The sequence below is a fragment of the Phoca vitulina genome, unplaced genomic scaffold, assembly GCF_004348235.1.
Source record: "Phoca vitulina isolate PV1807 unplaced genomic scaffold, GSC_HSeal_1.0 scaffold99, whole genome shotgun sequence".
Taxonomy (NCBI): Eukaryota; Metazoa; Chordata; class Mammalia; order Carnivora; family Phocidae; genus Phoca; species Phoca vitulina.
In genome coordinates, this window is record NW_022589802.1 from 2,785,175 (window position 1) to 2,802,849 (window position 17,675).

At 54.0% G+C, this 17,675-nt stretch overlaps 1 protein-coding gene across 2 annotated transcripts in view; it reads right to left on the reverse strand.

The window, feature by feature from the left end:
• HMGB3 (high mobility group box 3) overlaps window positions 1-906 on the reverse strand; it is a 5,302-nt gene extending 4,396 nt beyond the window's left edge. The window contains exon 1 of one of the 2 annotated variants that reach the window (XM_032397530.1): window positions 830-906. The gene's annotated coding sequence lies outside the window, so the exon portion shown is untranslated. Of the gene's footprint in view, window positions 1-618; window positions 655-829 lie in introns of those variants that run through there. The other variant, XM_032397531.1, reaches the window with a different exon arrangement.
• Window positions 907-17,675: the final 16,769 nt, after the last annotated feature.

Here is a 17,675-nt window from a genome sequence, read left to right on the forward strand (position 1 = left end):
CGGGGCCGCGGGCGCCGGAGCCGAGGCCAGAGCCCGCCCGGGAGCCCCGCCCGCCCGTCCTCCCCTCGCCGGAGCCCAGCACCGCGCCAGCCATGTTAGCGGCGGTCGCGGCGGCGGCGGCGGCGGCGGCCGGCGGGCAGGCGACGAGCGGGGGGCGGCCGGCCCGCGCACCCCCCGGGCCGCCGGGCGCTCCCGCGACGGCCATGTTAATGCAGAAGCAGCAGTGCAGCCCGCGGGCCCGCGCGGCGCCCGGCCGAGCCCGGGAGCGAAGTTTGCCCACGCCGCAGCCCCCGGCGGGCACCGGCCGCCCGCCCCTCGCCGAGTCCGTCCCGGGCCGGGAAGCACCCGGCCCCCTTCCCAGTGCCGCCGCCCCGCGCCGCGACGCGCGCCGCCGGAGCCCGCAGCCTGCAGCCCGCAGCCGCCCCTGGGCTCGCGCCGCCGCCGCCGCCGCCGCCGCCGCCGCAGCTGCCCTAACATCTGGCCTCTGGGGGCCTCGGCCCCTCGGCCGCTGCCCTGGGGGGGGGGCGGGGGGAGGGCGGCGGCCGAGGGCGGCTCCCCGAAGGGGGCTCAGCCCCGACTGCGGGGAGCTGAGGATGAAGCATTGAAAAGTTGAAACACCTGAATTGCTTCTTCCTTCCCGGCCACCTAGCAAGAGGGAAGGAGAAGGGGCGGGAAGGGCGCGGGGACGACAGGCGGGGGGGGGCGGCGGCGGAGCGCGCTCGCGGCGGCGCGGGCCGGAAAGTTGTGCGGGCGCTGCGGCGGCGGCGACAGTGGCGGCGGCGGCGGCAGTGGCGGCGGCGGCGGCGGGCGCGGGCGGTGCGAAACGTACCTGTATTGTTCGCTAGTCTGGGCAGCGCAGGGCACGACGCGCGGCTCAGCGCTCCCCAGCCTCGCGCTAGCTGCCTCCACGAGAGCCGCCTGATTGGCCAGCGGGCTCCGCCGTTTAAAACAGCCTCCTCGCCCGGCCATTGGCCGCGGGCCTCATGCATATTAAACAGGCGCGGGCGCCCATTGGGCGCGGCCTCTGGGATCATTCATTCAAACAGAACAACCCGCCGGCGCTGGCTGCTGAGGCAAAACAGAGGGATAATAATATTCTCGCTTTCCCACACGCACCGCCCCCCCTCTCGAACCGAGCTAGGATCTCAAAGGACTTTAGAGAGGTGGCCCCGCCATTCCCGGCGGCCTCGGCCTCTGGCGTGGGAAGACGAGGTCGAGCCCAGCTGCGCTGCCGTCTGCTCCCGCCGCGCCACGGCCTGGGCGTCCCTGCCCCCGGCCCCTGGTCCCCAGGCAGCCCCTCAGACCCGGAAAATCTCCGGGGACCGACCAGCGAGGGTCGACGGGCCTCCACCTCTACCCAGTTGCGGCGCAGCTCCGCGGCAGGGGCCCGGCCTCAGCTCGCTGGCTCCTTTCTCATTGCGGGTGGAAGACAGCGGTTCGCTCGCCGAGACCCCGGGGTTTAGGCGCTTGGGCCCTGCTGCCCCGCCCGAAGGGGACCTGACTGTGCTCCTGCGGATCGCGCTCGGCTAGGCTCTGCGCACGAATTGCCAGAAATTCGATTTGTGCCTGCATGTGCGGAAAGGGCGAACTAGGCGGGCTACAGCAGGGAAACGGAGTTTGGCAAAAAGCAGAGAAATTGCGAGACACTGTAGTTTTGTGGGCAGGGAGTCCCCCCTCTTAACTGCCTCAGTTCAGGTCCGCATTCCCTCAGTTCTCCCGACAAACACCCTGGTGAAGAATAAAAGTTCTTGTGATGAATGAATATGAATGAATGGGCTTTGACTTGGCCTTGGCTTTGCCACTGGCTGGTGATATGGCCTTGAGCGAGTCACTTCTTTGGCGGGGGTGGGGGGGTGGGGGAGGAGGGGGGGGTTAAGGCAATGGCTTTCAAAATGTAGGGAGAGGTAGTGTCTCCTCTAAGGGATGTTTGGAAGTGCCCCATGACTGGGAGTCCTTGCTGGAATTTTATAAGGGAAGGGGATGGCCAGGGATGCTAAATGTTCTGCAGTGCACAGGACAGTCACATACAGAAAGTAATTCCCCACTCCAAATGCTAGTATCAGCCTTGTTGGAAAATATGAGGGCCCTTCCCTCCTTGAGGTACCACGAGCTTCCTGAAAAGAATGGAAGAAAAAGGAAGGATGAGAAAAGGGGGCATATTTTAAGGACTGAAATTTGGAGGAATTAATGGAAGAGGAATCATGAGTTTTTCTATAGGAAGTTCCCTTTCTAAAGCACTTTAAGGGCCAAGATATCCAGCTATCTATAATTCCCATATTTAGAAAAGAGACCCACCAGATGAGTTTTCCAAATGCTGTTTCCAGAAACCGTGCCTGAGTTTGAAGTGTGCAAGGGAACTGACCTCACAAGGCCCCTTCCTCCCTACCCCACCCAGCTCTTGGCAACTCCTCTGAGCCTCCCGGGAAGGCCTGAACCCCCCCAGCTTGCACTGCTAGGCTTCCATCATTAGGGATCCAACTGAGACCGAAAGGCAAGGTAGTTCTGCTCTTGCCAAGAGCTGACAAGTATGGAGTCCCTTCCCCATGTCCCCAGTTTAAAGACTCTCAGGAACACAAACACCTTAAGGCCACCTGGTCCAATCCTCTGCCCTGCTGGAGCTAGCTGAGCGGTTGCCTACCTTCTGCTTGCATACCTCCACTCACAGGGAGCTTACCGCCTCCCTTTTGGGCTGTCTCTTCCACCTCAGGTAATCTCTGAGCCTTGGGCTCACCATCCTGCACACAGTACAGTTCCTTACCCTTCAGGATTTCATGGCAGGCCAGGTCTCTTCTCCAGGCAAACAGCTCCAGCTTCTTCCACGATGAGGTTCTCAGGGTCCAACCTGCCCAGGCCATTCCCTTCTCCCCCCACCCTTCTCTGCCCTTCCCAGCGGGGAGCAGGATCTCCACGTGTGATCTGACCGGTATCTCCCCTCTGCCAGAGTGCCCTAGCCTCTCAATGTCGTCGGGCCTTTCTAGGCCCAAGATGTGAGTTGGGGTCTCAGGTTGGGACAGGGGTCTCCTTCTGGTCCATCCACTGCCTGGCGTCCTGGCCACATTGGGAAGCTGCACTTAGCAGGTGGCAGGCACCAAGGGGGTGGACCAGAGTGTCAACCTTCAGAGCCCACAAGGCACTACTTGGGTGGGGACCCTGAGTGGATGGTGAGGTTCACATTTACACCGGGGCACATCGAGGGTGTTCCCAAAGACAGCAGCTTGAAGGCCAGACCAGGGAAATAAGAGCATCCCCCATCTAGAAGAGACCGTGCAGTAAGTGCTGTCCAGACACCACCCTCAAGACCCGTTCTTCCCCACCCCCTGCCGCAGCCCTGCCCACTGGCCTCCTATTGCTGCGTACGTACTTCGGAGGACGAACGGTTTGCTCCTGTTCTTCAAAGGAAGACTTTCCATCTCAGCTCCTGAGAAAGCTCCTTGTCCTGGAGCAGAAGCACTTGTCCTGAAGCTGAAACCTGTGGTCGCTGTCATCAGAACCTCACAGTACATGACTATGACATGGCTGAGTGAGTCAGAGATCTGAAGATGGTTGCCATGGTTCCCTACTCCTCCCCCCACCCCACAACAAATGCACATATCCCCCCAACTCTCCATGTCCTCTTCAGGTCCAGTCTCCCCAATTCCTCCGTCTGTCCCTCACAAGCCTTGGGTGGGAGGCTCCTCACAGTGTCTTTCTCCTCAGTACTGCCCATCTGTGGCGGCATGCCTGAACACAGCTTGTGGCCTAGCGGGTTCCTACCTCAGCAGAAACTCATAACTCAGTTCCACGTTCAGAAGGGGGATGAGGTGACATGAACAGTGGGGCTAGAAGGCCGCGGCAAGGTTGTGGCTTTGGGCTCTGTCACTGACTTTGGGTCTGCCTCAGCTGTGTCACCTCACCTCTCCCAGCCTCAGTGTCCTCTCTCAAAGGTGATTTGACCCACCTATCCACCCTGGCCACCGTGCCATCTGCTTGTGAGGGAGGGGATACTGGTCAGACACCTCTGAAGGTGGTCTGCTTGTCACCTGTAAAAGGCCACCCGGGGAGAGCTAAGGACCAGTCTGGAAGGTGACAAAAGTGACAGAAAGTCAGGGGTGCCTGGGCCTGGCCTGAACTCGGGCCCCGAGGCAGCCTGCTGTCTGCAGCAAAGCCCAGCGCCCGGTGACTTGGGGGTAGCTCCGACTGGTCAAGGCGAGGGACGGCACTCTGCGCTTCTGGCCTGGCCCTCGCTGGAAAGTACTTTAACCATATCAGTCACCTCTGAGGCCCAGCGCCAGACCAAGCCCATCCACAGAGGGGAACCTCAAACCAGAATCCCCTAAGCTGCTTGGCTGCCTGGAAAGGTTAGGAAAACATTGAAAGTAAATAGGAAATAGGGGAAAGTGTGGCAGATGCTGTTTAAAGAGGTTTTCAGTTGCTGTCTGTTCAAGACCCCCAAAAGATTAAAGGGAGTCCTCATCATTCAACAACAAACATGAAACCCTAGCCTCCTACCTTCTTTACCCCTCCCCTCCCCCACAACCCTGCCCCCAGGGGTTCATGGGGATGCCGAGGGCTTAAAGGTATCATCCCTGAGGCCCAAACAGGGCAGCCTCCTTTTTAAGAATCCAAGGAAATGCAGCCAGAGTGGATATGGGGTGGGGCCGAGTTTTTGAATCCTTTAAACTCTGTTAAGGGTACTGCCCGTGAAGATCCTACAGTGAGGCCTACCCTTTCAGTAGGGATCTAAGAGCCTTTTGTAATTCAGATCTTCACAGGTAGGGAGTCTTTAGGCCGGCTCCGGCTCCGAGGCCTTCCCTGGGGCCCTTGCCCTACCCTGCTCACCCCCACCGGACCTGGTTCACGGCCTGGAGCCTCCCCGCGCCCCCCCCCCCCCGCTCTAAAGTGGGAATTGTATTCCAACTGGACCTTTTCCCCCATAGGGAGGAAAATGTTCTCAGAGGTGGTTCGGGTCTATGGCTCTTACAGGTTTGTAAAGGTGCACAGCTGGGAAGGACCTTCCGGGCCCGCTAACCCAGCCTCCTCCTGACGCGGGGTGGGGGGCCCACAGGAGTCAGTGGCTGAGCCAGGGCTGGTCTCCTGGCCCTTAGGGTCGCGCCTGGCCCACCCTTAATAGCTCAGCTCCCCCGTGGGGTGCGCCGGCCACGGGCGAGCTGGCAGGGGCAGCCGGCGGCCCAGAGAAGCAGGGACTCCGGGCTCGCAAAGGCCGCGCGAGAGGCCCGCGGGGGGCCGGGCGCGGGGGGCGCACCTGCGGGCGCTCTCCCGCCGCGAGGCCGCACGCAGGTCGGGCCGCCCGGGCCTCCGGGGCCGCAGCGCGGCCGTGTGCGCGTCTCCGGCCGGCGTGGCCGGGGTCTCGCCTTCCCCGCAGAGCGCGGGGCCCGGGCCGCCCTGGGGCCGGCGGCGGCAGCGAGCGCGTGGAGCACGAGCCTGGAGGCGGGAAGTGGGGCAGCATCCGCGGGGCGGCCGACAGCTCCCCGAACGCAGCCCTCGCCACCACCAGCCGAGCGGGCCGGGCCCGCGGGGAAGACGGACGTGCCACGAAGGGCCGCTGCCCTCCAGCGCGCTCGGGGCCCGGGTCGGGGGGGGGGCGGGCGAGGGCCGCGGCGCTGGGGTGGCGGCCGCCGAGGGGGTCGCGCCGCGGGGGAGCTGTCGGCTGGGCGCCCGCGGCTGCTCCCGCCTCCCCGCCCCCGCCGACGGCGCGCCGCGTCCGGAACGGCCCTTCGGCCCTTGGGTGCCTGCCCCGAGTGGTGCAGGGCCGGCTGTGACTCACTGAGCAGCTAATGGGCCAGCACCCCCTCTTGGGGGAAAGGTACGAGCTGTTTCTCTCCACCTGATCCGAAGGGATTCCTGCGGTGGGGAGGGGGGAACCGGAGTGGCCATTTTTTAAATGCTCCCGGGGTCCCTCTTTCTGGGCCTCAGTTTCCCATCATGAGAACGCGGAACAGGAGCTGGTCCCTGGGGTCCCTTAGGGCATCAACGTTCTTAGGATTGCCGGTGAGGCTTCACAAAGGGAATGATTTTCCTATCTTCGCTCACTACCTACTCCCTGGCAAAACAAAACAAAACAAAAGGAAACAACAAAAAACCAAACCAACCTGAAAGGTGGTCCTCTGCGTGCCCCAGTACCATAGTAAGAGGACTGAAACAGACCCACCGGATGATGAAAGAACATGACTCTGGCGAGGATGGCACTTGTACTGACTGACCACACTCGTCCCCACCCTCTAAACTTCAGTCTGTTCTCACTATAGCAGCTGGAGGGGTCCGGCTACGTCAGACCCTGCCCCTCCTCTGCTCAGGACCCTCGCAACTTTACTTTGTCTCCTCACTCTTCCCAGTGTCCCTCAGGGGCTTACACAAGCCCACCACACCCACCTCTGATTCCTTCTCTCAATTCTCTCCTCACCCTGCCCCCACTTCACTCAGGAATAGCCACCCCAAGGCCTTACCACTAGCTCTTTCCTCTGCCTGGGACGCTCTTCTCCCATAAACCTGCAAGGCTCTCACCCTCACCTTATGTCTTTGCTCTAATGCCACCTTCCCTGACTGCCTAATTGAAAATTGAAACCCACAACCCAGCATTGCCTCCCCCCTTCCTCCCCTCCTTTATCTTGCTACAGGAGCTAAGGAACACTATACGTTTACATCATTTATCTCGCTAATTGATGGGCTCCCCACCAGACAGTGGCCACCTGAGGGCAGGGACCCGTGTTCTAGTCTGTGCTATTTCCCCAGTATGGGTCACAGAACAGCCGCGCCATTCAAATTTAACCAACGAATGCATTTTTCAATTGACCTTGATGCTCTAGGTAAGCCCCAGGGCAAAAGGACCTCCTTACATTCTTAAGGCAAAGTCCCTGTCCTCAAGCAACTTGCAATCTGGAGAGTAGACACACCAACAGCGCTAAATGGAGTCTAGGATGAAATAAATGCCAGACAGAGGGGCAAGCAAAGGCCAAGAGGATGGCTTTATTCTGCTGGCGGGTGGAGCCGAGTCTGGCAATGCTTCCCCCCCAGCCCTTTAAGATTGATTGATTGATTGATTGATTGATTGATTGATTTAAGAGAGCGAGCTAGTGGGGGAGGGGCAAAGGGAGTGGGAGAGAGATTCCTCAAGCGGACTCCCTGCTGAGCACGGATTCCCACAACCCTGAGATCATGACCTGAGCCAAAATCAAGAGTTGGTCGCCCAAATGACTGAGCCCCCCAGGCGCCCCTGGCAAGGCTTTCTGAGTAAGGAGGTCACTTTGAGCTGGGCACCGAGGGTTAGTGAGGTTTCCGTGGGCAGAGAAGGAGTAAATTACCCCAGGCTGTGGGGAAAGCGGAACCCGTGAACAGAGATGTGGAAGTGTGTGGTGAACTGGTGGGAGAACCCGAAGTCTAGAGTGGTCAGGGAGGGCCGCAGTAAGAGGTTGTCCTGGCAGGCGTTGTCATCTGTAGGTTCTCACAGGCCCTAGGCAATGGAAGCCACTGCAGGATTTTGAGCACGCAGTGACCCAATCAAAGCTGTATCCGAGAAAGCAACCCCTGTCGCTGAGGAGGATGGGCCCGAGGGGGCCAGAGGCAGAGAGCTGCTGTGAGCCTGGATTTGGGATCTTGGCAGTGAGGGTGGGGAAAAGTAGCGGGATTTGTGCCCCACCCACCTCCCATCCCACGTCCAGCCAATAGCAAGCATGATCTTTTTTCAAACCGTAAATCGGACCTTCTTGTCAGCCCATCCGCAGCTTCTCCTCCCACTGCAGTGAGGACAGAACTCTCTCCCCCCCGCCCCTGCACACACACACACACACACACACACACACACACTTCTGCAGCCTCTTCTCCCTTGCCTCCCCTTCACCCTGAAAGCCAGTTTCCTCCCTGGGCCACCCCCCACCCCAACCACCAGGAGTGCTCATGTATGTAAGCCTGCTCTTCTGCTGCCTGGACCCCGTCCCCCTTCTGGGGCCCAGGTGAGTCCTAACCACCCTGGAGACCTCAGCCCAGTTACCCTCCCCCCCCACCCCGGAGGCTCCTGAGGTCCCCCAGCCACACTTTCCTTTCTCCCTCTGATCTCCTTTGTGGCACTTCTCCCAGCCATCACTTGGCCACTGTTTGGGTGATTGCTTGTTAAATGTCGGTCTCAACTGGGTTTCTGCCCAGCTAGCACAGGGCCTGGGGCCCAGGAAACACCCCGAAATGCTAGATGGAGGAATGGATTCCTGAGAAAGTGAAGGCCTGCCTGTGTTTTCGGATGCCTGGTGCAGGGGGCACACCTTCTCTCTGGTTGCAGGGGAACGATGAGAAAACTCGAGGACAAATGCCAACTGCACAGAGGACTTAATTCAGCCAAGCAGGTGAGTCCCTCTGTATGTACATCACTTCTAGAGAAGGCCAAGGGCACTCCCCTTTGGGTGCCTGGTGCCACGGGGCAGCACTGGGGAACTGGCGGTAGGGTGGGTTGATTTTCAGGGCGAACTGGGACTTTGGCTTGCAAAGGGAGCCCCATAGTCCCAATAGCGCCACGTAGCGTTTCGGTGGGGCATGTCTGGGAGGAGCCTGAGCTCTTCCGCTGGGGCTGGAATCTGCGCCCGACTTGCTCCTGTGTGACTTGGGCAAACAACGTCGGCTCTCTGTACGTTGGTTTTTCCATTCACAAGATGAGACTAGTAATAGTACCCACATCACAAGTTGCTGCGGGGATCATGTGAAGCACTTAGAGCAATGCCTGACCCAAAAATGAGTGCTTGAGAAGGGTTCACTGTTCTAATAGTTACCTTAGATTTCACTCCTAGTTCTTGAGACCGTGCAGAAGAGCTGCAGTTGGAGAACAATTGAAACGTCTTCCCCAGAAAACCAGCTGTCTCTGGGCCGTCTGTGACCTGAGCTGTGGGATCAAGGCCAGTTGGACCCATGCATCTGAATGCATGCACCCATACCCCCACTAGCCCTACCTCAATAAACCTACATCACAGAAGCACCTGGTGGGGTCCTGGTCTTGGGTACCTGGTCCTGGGTGGGGAACACGGAGGGGGCACTTAGGCCCTAGAACTGAAATTGTCATGATCGACTGGGTGGTTCCTCTGGAGCAAGGACTGAGCCCCATTCATCTTGAGATGGCTCCACGTCCATGGCGCCCAGCCTAAGGCCTGACGCAGTGTTTGCTGTGAGGGTTTTGCCCATGGTAGAACTAACGTGTGCTATGGCTTCATGAAGTATTGGGCAAATAGCTTTGCCTTTCCAAGTCCAAACCAACAGATGCACCAAAAGAAGACTAGCATCCTAGGAGTGCAGGTGGGGGCTGTGCTCTCTGCTTTCACAACTTCAGGGGACCTTGGAAAACCCCTGGACAAATCCCGGAGCCTCACTGGTCCTCAGTTTCCCCTCTATGCAGTCAGGGAGTTGCACTAGTATGTAATCACACCTAGGCCGCTGGAGCATAAGCTCCTCAGGGCGGTGGTCCCCCTTTCCCTGTTCCCCAGTGAACATTGGCTGAAAGAGTGGATGAAGGTGTTTTGATTCTACAATCTTGCAATGAAGTGGAAAAGGTATGCTTGTCTTTGTAAACAGTTCTCCTTCGTTTGGCAATCTTTTCAGATTTCTCTGGAGAGCTTTTTAAATATGATGTGACTCTCAGATCAGTCTGTTTGAGGTATTTTAAGTAAAAGCCTTTTTTCCCCCCCTACATGATTTATCTAGATTATCATCTCAGTTTTCCTCTTACTTTGGGATGTATTTGTACCTGGCCTGCACGACTCACTGGTTGTCAGGGAAAAGGACAATCAGATACAATGATAAGGATGAGGGACTGTAAACATAAACTACAAACAGCCCAAGTCATATCAGAGAACATGATGATAATAATAATGCTACTTTGCGTTTTGTTCCTTAACAGTTTACATGGTGCTTGCATATCTACCGTCTAACCTGTGCCCCACAAAGCTCCTGTGAGATATTTGGGCATATTTTGGAAAACTTGAAGCCCAGGAAAAGCAAATGTTTGGCTGGAGGGCACCAAGCCATCAGAGGTAAAATTGGGACTAGAATCAACATCTCCTACCTCCCAGTGTCTGTCAGAGGCTTCACTGCCTGGTTGTTATCAGTGGGCAAACAAACAAAGAGAGGGTGGATCCACAGAGGGCATTTCCTCTGTCAATGACCATCCAGGATTCTTCTGCCTGCCTACAGCCACACAGAGAAGGGCAGCGAGGGTCAAAGGGCCTGTGGGCAATTGCTGAAGTCATCAGATGAGTGACCCTCCAGGACCTTGCCCCATTGTGTCCCAAACCACGCTCCCCAACCTTGGCCCCGCCCCCATATGCATCCCCAGAGAGTGACACCACCATCCCCCCAGTATCCTGCCTGGCTCCCCTCTCTCCCTCATCTTCCACATCCCTGCTGTCCTCAGATCCCATCAATTAGATCTCCTAAATATCTTCCAAATTTGGATGCTTCTGCCCACCTACCACTACTGAGCTATGATCCTGTCTCGCCTGGATGACCCTCTCATATCATCTGCTCGTCAGGCCAGCAACCCAAGGAATCCTTTATGAATGTACATTTCCATCTTGTCACTGGTCCATTTAAAATCCTTTCATGACTCTATAACCTTCTGATCAAACCACAGAAAGACCCTTCAAGATCCAGTTCCAGCCAGGTTCCTGCCACCAGCACCCCCCACCCCCAACCCCCAGCCCAGTCTCACACACGGGGATCCTGTGACCCACCTCAGCATGGTCACACTTTTCCTAAGAGTCAGAATGCCCTGAGTGTTCCCGTTGGTTCTGTACCTGCCTGGCTCTTCCACCAGGCCTGGAGGGCTGGCAGGATCAGAACCGCCTCCCATAGCTGTCTAGAGGGCCGCTGCCCTGCAAAGCATTTGGTCCCAATTCAGATCTGGGAGTCAAATTTGAATGGAATTGAAGTGGCTTGTGGGTGTTGAGAGATGAGGACCAGCACTGTTTGGTAATAAGCTGCTGCTGCTGCCTTTCATCTAAGAGCTGGGTGATGATAATGATGATGATAAGCCAGGGATCACACAGAAAACCAGCTTCTGGGACCCTTGATTGGGGGATCTAGAGAGAAGTGAGTGTCAAATTATGCGTCACCCTCTCTCTCCTAGATCTTGCTCCCCGATCTGGCTCGTGATTATGTGATGAGCTCAGCATATGTTGCTAGCTAATTTAAATATTTATGATGAATTTTCAAATCACCTCTTAGAATGCCAGTGTTGACACTCTATAAATCATAGAACTTTACAGGTGAAAGGGCCATTAGCATCTCATGTGAATTTTGCCTTTTCTAGATGGGGAGCTAAGTAGTTCCAGAGAGGGCCAGGAGCTGGCTCAAGGTCACATGGGTGTTAATGGCAGACCTGGGCCTGGAACTGCCCTGAGCTCTGCCCACTGCACTACACTGCCTGCCTCTCCCACCAAAGTGGGGACTGGAAGCTTCCATTGCTTTGGAAATGGAAGTGGGTCATGTTTTTACTGCACCAAATGAACAGGAGGCACATAATTCTCTGGACAAGGAAATGGATGTAGATGGCTAACAGAAGTGCACGTGACCTATCCCTTGCTCCTGCAAAGCCACCATTCCTTTTGTCCTGGGTGAGTGAATTGACTCTTGGAATATACCACACTGTGCCCCCTCCAAAGGGTTGGGGATGGGGAGAGAGACTCCTCGGGCCCGACTGATGAAATCTTGCTTTCCCCAATCCAAGATGAGCACCCCACCAACTGAACTTCCCCTCCAGAAATTCTGAATTGTACAGCAGCCTCACAGAATGAGACTTTGAGCAGGACAGGATGTAAGTCAATCCTGGCAAGGATTCATTCTTGCAAGAATGCATCCTGGTTGGGATAAGTCCTAGCAGGGTTATGTTCTGGTGAACATCCAATCTTATTGTCATATTCTTTTGACAGCCTTGAATACAAAATTGTACTGAAGGGGGTGTGGTGGGTGCAGAGGTCAAGAGCATGGGCTTTGGAGTCAAGAGTACTTGGGTTCAAGTCTCAACTCTGTCCCTTCCTAGCTGAGTGCCCTTGGGCTGACTGCTGAACCTCTCCATGCCTTAGTTTCCCCATTGGTAAAATGGGTCTGATAATACCCACCTCACAGGATAGTTGTGAGGATTGCAGGGTATAAGGTATGAAGCACACATAGCCTGGATCCGGGCACATAGAAAGCATTCCACAAATTTGATTGTCCTGGAAAGATGGAATTATGGGTGATCTTTAATTCTGTTGCTTTATACTTTTTGACACTGATCAGAAATTACTTTTATGATCAGAAAAAAGAGAATATAAGTTGGCAGGGGGGGACTATCTTTGCAACAAAATAGTTTTCAGAAAGATCCTGGAGGAGACTACTGTGAGGCTTTGCGGGTGTTGTCTGTGTCATCAGAGGGTCGACACAGGCTGCCCGGTCACAGGGCAAAGGGAAGAGCCTAAGCAGGGAGACAGTTTCCAAGACTGTGGTCCCAACTTGTGCCCGGCTCTTTAGATCGTCCACAGCTATGCATGGCACACTGCTTCTGGCAGCAAGGCTCCCCAAAGCCAAACCACCTCATAATTCCCATTAGACTTTTATAGAAGTACAAGCATCAGAAGTCGGGCAGGGCTCTCAAATCTACACTCTTTCAGGATGAAAGAATGAAGTTTGGTTCCCTATTCCTGAGTCGAATGAAAAAATATTGCTGTACTTTTGGGTTCTTTAAGACGTGAGAATATAGAGAAAGCTACTAAGGTGGGAACTGGGTGGGGATGATCTAGAATCTTACTGTTCAAAAGGCCCATGGTAGGCTGCAGAATGATTCCCCAATAGCTATCCACATCCTAATCATCAGAACCTCTGGATGTTAACTTATACAAAAAAAAAAAAAATAGTCTATGTTGATGCAGATGAGATAAGGTTTTAGAACATCCAGATGGGGAGATTATCCCAGATTATCTGGATAGACCCTAATGCAGCCACATGTATCCTTATAGGAGAGAGGCAGAGGAAGGGTAGACACACAGAAAAGAAGGCAATGTGAAGACAGAGAGATTTAAAGATGCAGGTTTTAAAGATGGCAGGGTTCAGCCACAAGCCAAGGAATGTAGCAGCCACCAGAGGCTGGAAGAGACAAGGAAGGAAGAATTGTTGTTGTTTCGAGCCACCCAGTTGATGGTCATTTGTTATGGTAGTCACAGGAAACCCATATGGGGCCCTTAGAGTTCATCTAGTCCAATGGCTTCCACACATTTTCAGCAGCAAAATCAATGACTTTTCAAATGAAATCATATGCCATGGCCTATCAAGAGAACAGATGAAAGTAGAGGGGCAATGGTTGAACAAGAGGGGGCAGGATCCCCACCTGCTAAGTCTCCTCCTATCTCCATGGTGGCTCCCGAAGCACCTCCTAGAACCTTCCGCCAACAGAGTATGAAAACCCACATCTAGTTCCAACCACCTCATTGTACAGATGGGTAGGTTGAGGCTTCTGGGGGCCTGAGTGGTTGGCTGAAGGCCTCTTTTGGTGGGAGGCAAGGAATATTTGTAAGGAGGAAAGAAAGCAGGCCACCTCTGCCTGCTCTCTCATCTCTTTCCTGGTTGGAGTAAATCCCTGTCTCCCAAGCAAATGACTAAGAATACGTTGGAGTCTCTAGATGAGTTTTGTTTTTAGCAGCAGTTTCAGTTTTGAACAAGGAGTGCCAACCGTGTCAAGTATGGCAAGGCTCTGATGAAATATTTGTTCCTGAAAAGCGCAGACCTTGAGCAGGCTGTTAAAGCATCTTCAGAGATGAAATACCCCTGCTTGATTCTTCACTTGTGTTTGGAAACTTCATCTCTCCGGTATGCGTGTAACAATAAGGGTGAGGAGGTGGACAGGAATGAGTAGCAAAATCAAGCAGCTGTTTGTGTACCTGAAAATATAAATCCTTAAGTGGATCATGAGAGCCTAGACAAGAACACAGCTGAGTGCCACAATCAGAGTTTTCCTGTTGTTGTTGGATTCACAAATGTTGAAGGTCAGTTTTGCTAAAAGGCCTTTGTGGGGGATAAAGAAAAGGTTACAATAAAATATTACTCCCCTTTTCCCTCTGGCCTTGGTACTAATAGACAAAACATTAAAAGTCAGGTTCTCTTTCCTCCCAAGCATAGCCAAGAAGGATGGCATTTTCAAGGGGAACTTTACAGGGAACTAAAAGAAACCCAAAGGGAAAGAGGCAAACAAGATCTAACCCGCTTCCCCAGGAGTCAAAATGGCTGACTATTTTCCAAACTGATTCAGAATTCATGATGATTTATATGACTGTTTCCAGGGCCACTGGTCTCGTTCTATTTTGCACTCCTGCTACTTGATCAAGTGGCATTAGAAGTATTGTATCTGGGAAAAGGGAGGCAGGGCGTGTTCCAAGAATGAACAAAACCATGAGCGGTCTGAACCAAGACCAATGGGTGAGCCAACAATGGCAGCTGCCCACTCAAGGCTGCTGGGAGGGAGCACTCAGCACAGATGGAAAACAACTGTCAGGCAACAGCAAATGGCATTCGTGTGGCTTTCTTTGTTCCTTGGTATTGCTAAGGAGGGTGTCCTCCCTCCACTCAGGAAGCCACATGGTTCCTCCCTTCCCAAAAGGAAGGGAAGGATGAAGCTCACTGGCCGCCACCCACTACCACTGTAGAGTGCCGAGGCACTTCCTGAGTGGGGCAGCCTTCTCTGGAAACCACCCAGCTGGGGCTGGGGCTTTTTCTTCTCCTTTGTTTCTTTTGGCCTCCAGGTAATGACATTCCTCAACTCATGGCATCACCATCATTGTTGTGTGAGGTTCCTCTCTGGCTGGGTCAATCCAACCATCCATCCACTCCTCATAATGCCCATTTTCCACTCCAGTTCCCCTCCCCTCAGAGTGTGTACTCTGGCAAATGTGTAGGGGTAGTGTGTGTGTGCGCGTGCGTGTGTGTGTGTGTGTGTGTGTGTGTTTGTCAATAAATACCAGTGGTATTGTCCTGGAGAACTTGCTCAGTTTCTTCCCGGGTGCTTTTCCACTAAGTCTTATGTATGTGACCTCTGCGTGCTGCTGTGCGTTCCTGAGTTGGTTGCTTGTAAGCACAAGGTTGCTTCTCCTTTCCCCTGGTGGTGGGTACCTGCTTGCCTCCAATGCTCTGGTAGCACAAGCACTGCACGATGAACTCCTTGGGCGGGTCCCTGTAGCAGGCTGAATAATGGCCCCTGACGACACCAGGTCCTATTCCTTGGAATCTGTGCATGTTACCTAACATGGAAAATGGGCCTTTGCAGATGTGATGAAGTTAAGGATCTTGAGATGAAGAGATTATCCTACATTATCTGGGTGGGCCTGAAGTGTCATCACATGTCAGGAGTTTCCTCGGGCTGCCATAACAAAGTACCACAAACTGGGTGGCTTCAAACAACGCAAATTTACTTTTTCATGATTCTGGAGGCCAGAGGTCCGAAATCAAGCTGTCAGCAGGGCACGCTGCCTCCAAAGGCTCTTGGAGAGAATCCTTCCTTTCCTCTTCCAGCTTCTGGTGGCTCCAGGCTTCCTTGGCTTGTGTCCACACGAGTCCAGTCTCTGTGTCCTCACGTGGCCTTCCTTGAGCTTCCCTGTATCTTTTCCTCTTTTCATAAGGACATCAGCCATTGGATGAAAGGTCTCTCCTCCTCCAGTAGGACCTCACCTTAACTAATGCCATCTGCAAAGACCCTATTTCCTAATAAGGTCACTTTATGAGGTTCTGGGGGGGATATGAATTTTGGGGAGACAGTATTCAACCAGTACACATGTATTCTTATAAAAGGGAGGCAAGGGAGATGTCACACACAGAGAGGGCAGGGTGAAGGCACAATGGAATGAGATGTGAAGATGCTGGCTTTGAAGGTAGCAGTGGACACCTGGAGCCCTCAGGAGCTGGAAGAGTCCAAGAAGGATCTTCTTTTAGAGGCTTCGGAGGGAGTGGGCCCTGCTGACAGCTTGATTTCAGCCCAGTGACACTGATCTTGGACTTCTGGCCTCCGGAACTGTGAGAGAACCAATTTCTGCTGTTTGAAGCCGCCCAGCTTATGACGCTTTGTTAAAGCAGCCACCGGAAACTAATAGTCCCTTTGTGGGCCCGCCCGAGAATCCACTGGGGGTGTACCTAGAAGAGGGATTGCTGGGTCGGTGTGAACGTGTACACTTGATCTGGCTACATGCTGCCAGGTGGCTTTGCCAAGCAGCTGCATCAATCTAGCTGGACTCCCACCAGTAGCACACAATGGTTCCCCTTTCTCTTTATCCTAGCCAACACTTGGCATCATATAGCTGCTTTTTGCCAATCTGACATGTGTGTATCCTATCTCATTGTTGTAATTTGCATTTCTCTGATTACTAATGAATCCGAGCATTTCTTCGCATACTTACTTGCTAGCCTTTTGGGTTTCTCCTTCTGGGAATTGCCTATTCATATGCTTTGCTCATTTTCCTGTTGGGTCTTTTTCTTGTTGATTTGCAGAATTTTCTTGTATATTTTATCCATTAATCCCTTGTTGGCTTTAAACAGCAAATATCTTCTCCCCATCTGTTGTCTGTCTGTTAACTATCTGTGGTGTCCTTCATGGAAAGAAATTCTTAATCTTGCTGTAATCAAATCTACCTAAAGCAAGGCTGCCAACAGAGGGGTGGACTGATCAGGGACTGTTGTGCAAACAGAGTAAGTGCCTGTGTGTGTGTGTCTATGTGTGTGCGCACACACACATGCGTATATGTGTGCAACATGGGCCACACGTGAGCATGCATCTCTGACTGAATATCAACCCCCAGGGATAGTGCACTGCCCACCATTTGGGATGAACTGTTCCCCTGCTTCCTCCACTGATACAAATGGTCTGGCACAGTGGTTCTCAGACTTCAGGGTGTACTAGAATCACCCAGAGAGCTTGTTAAAACCCAGATTCTTTGTTCCCCCCGCCCCCCAGAGTTTCTAAGTTAGTGAGTCTGGAGTAGGGCCCAAGGATTTGTATTTCTTTTATTTTTCTTTATTTTTATTTTTAAAAAAAATTTTAAAAGATTTTATTTATTTGACAGAGAGCACAGCATGAGCAGGAGGAGGGGGGAAGAGGACTACGCGCTGAGCAGGGAGCCCAACACAGAGCTTGATCCCAGGACCCGGAGATCATGACTTGAGCCGAAGACAGACGATTCACTGACTGAGCCACCCAGGTGCTCCAGGACTTGTATTTCTTTCTTTTTTTTTTAAAGATATTTTTTATTTATTTGACAGAGAGAGACACAGCGAGAGAGGGAACACAAGCAGGGGGAGCAGGAGAGGGAGAAGCAGGCTCCCTGCTGAGCCTGCTCCCTGCTGAGCCACCCAGGTGCCCCCAGGATTTGTGTTTCTGATGAGCTCCCAGGTGCCACTGATGGCCCAGGGACCACCCTTGGAAAGCCACTCTACAGGGAAGGCCAGCATGTGGTTTCAGAGGCCACGCCACCTTGCACTTAGCCAACCAGCAATAGGAAGTCTGGAGAGGGTGGGACAGCAGCTTATAATTGGCTGAGTGCCAGTGCGCAAAGGAACCCCAGAGGCCACCCAGGCCAAAAGATTTCACAGTGGAAGCAAATGACACCCAAAGGGGTCAGTGACTTGACCACAGTCACGCTGGTAGCCAAGTCCCAACTGCCTGCTCAGTGCTCTTCATTTGTTCACACACACAC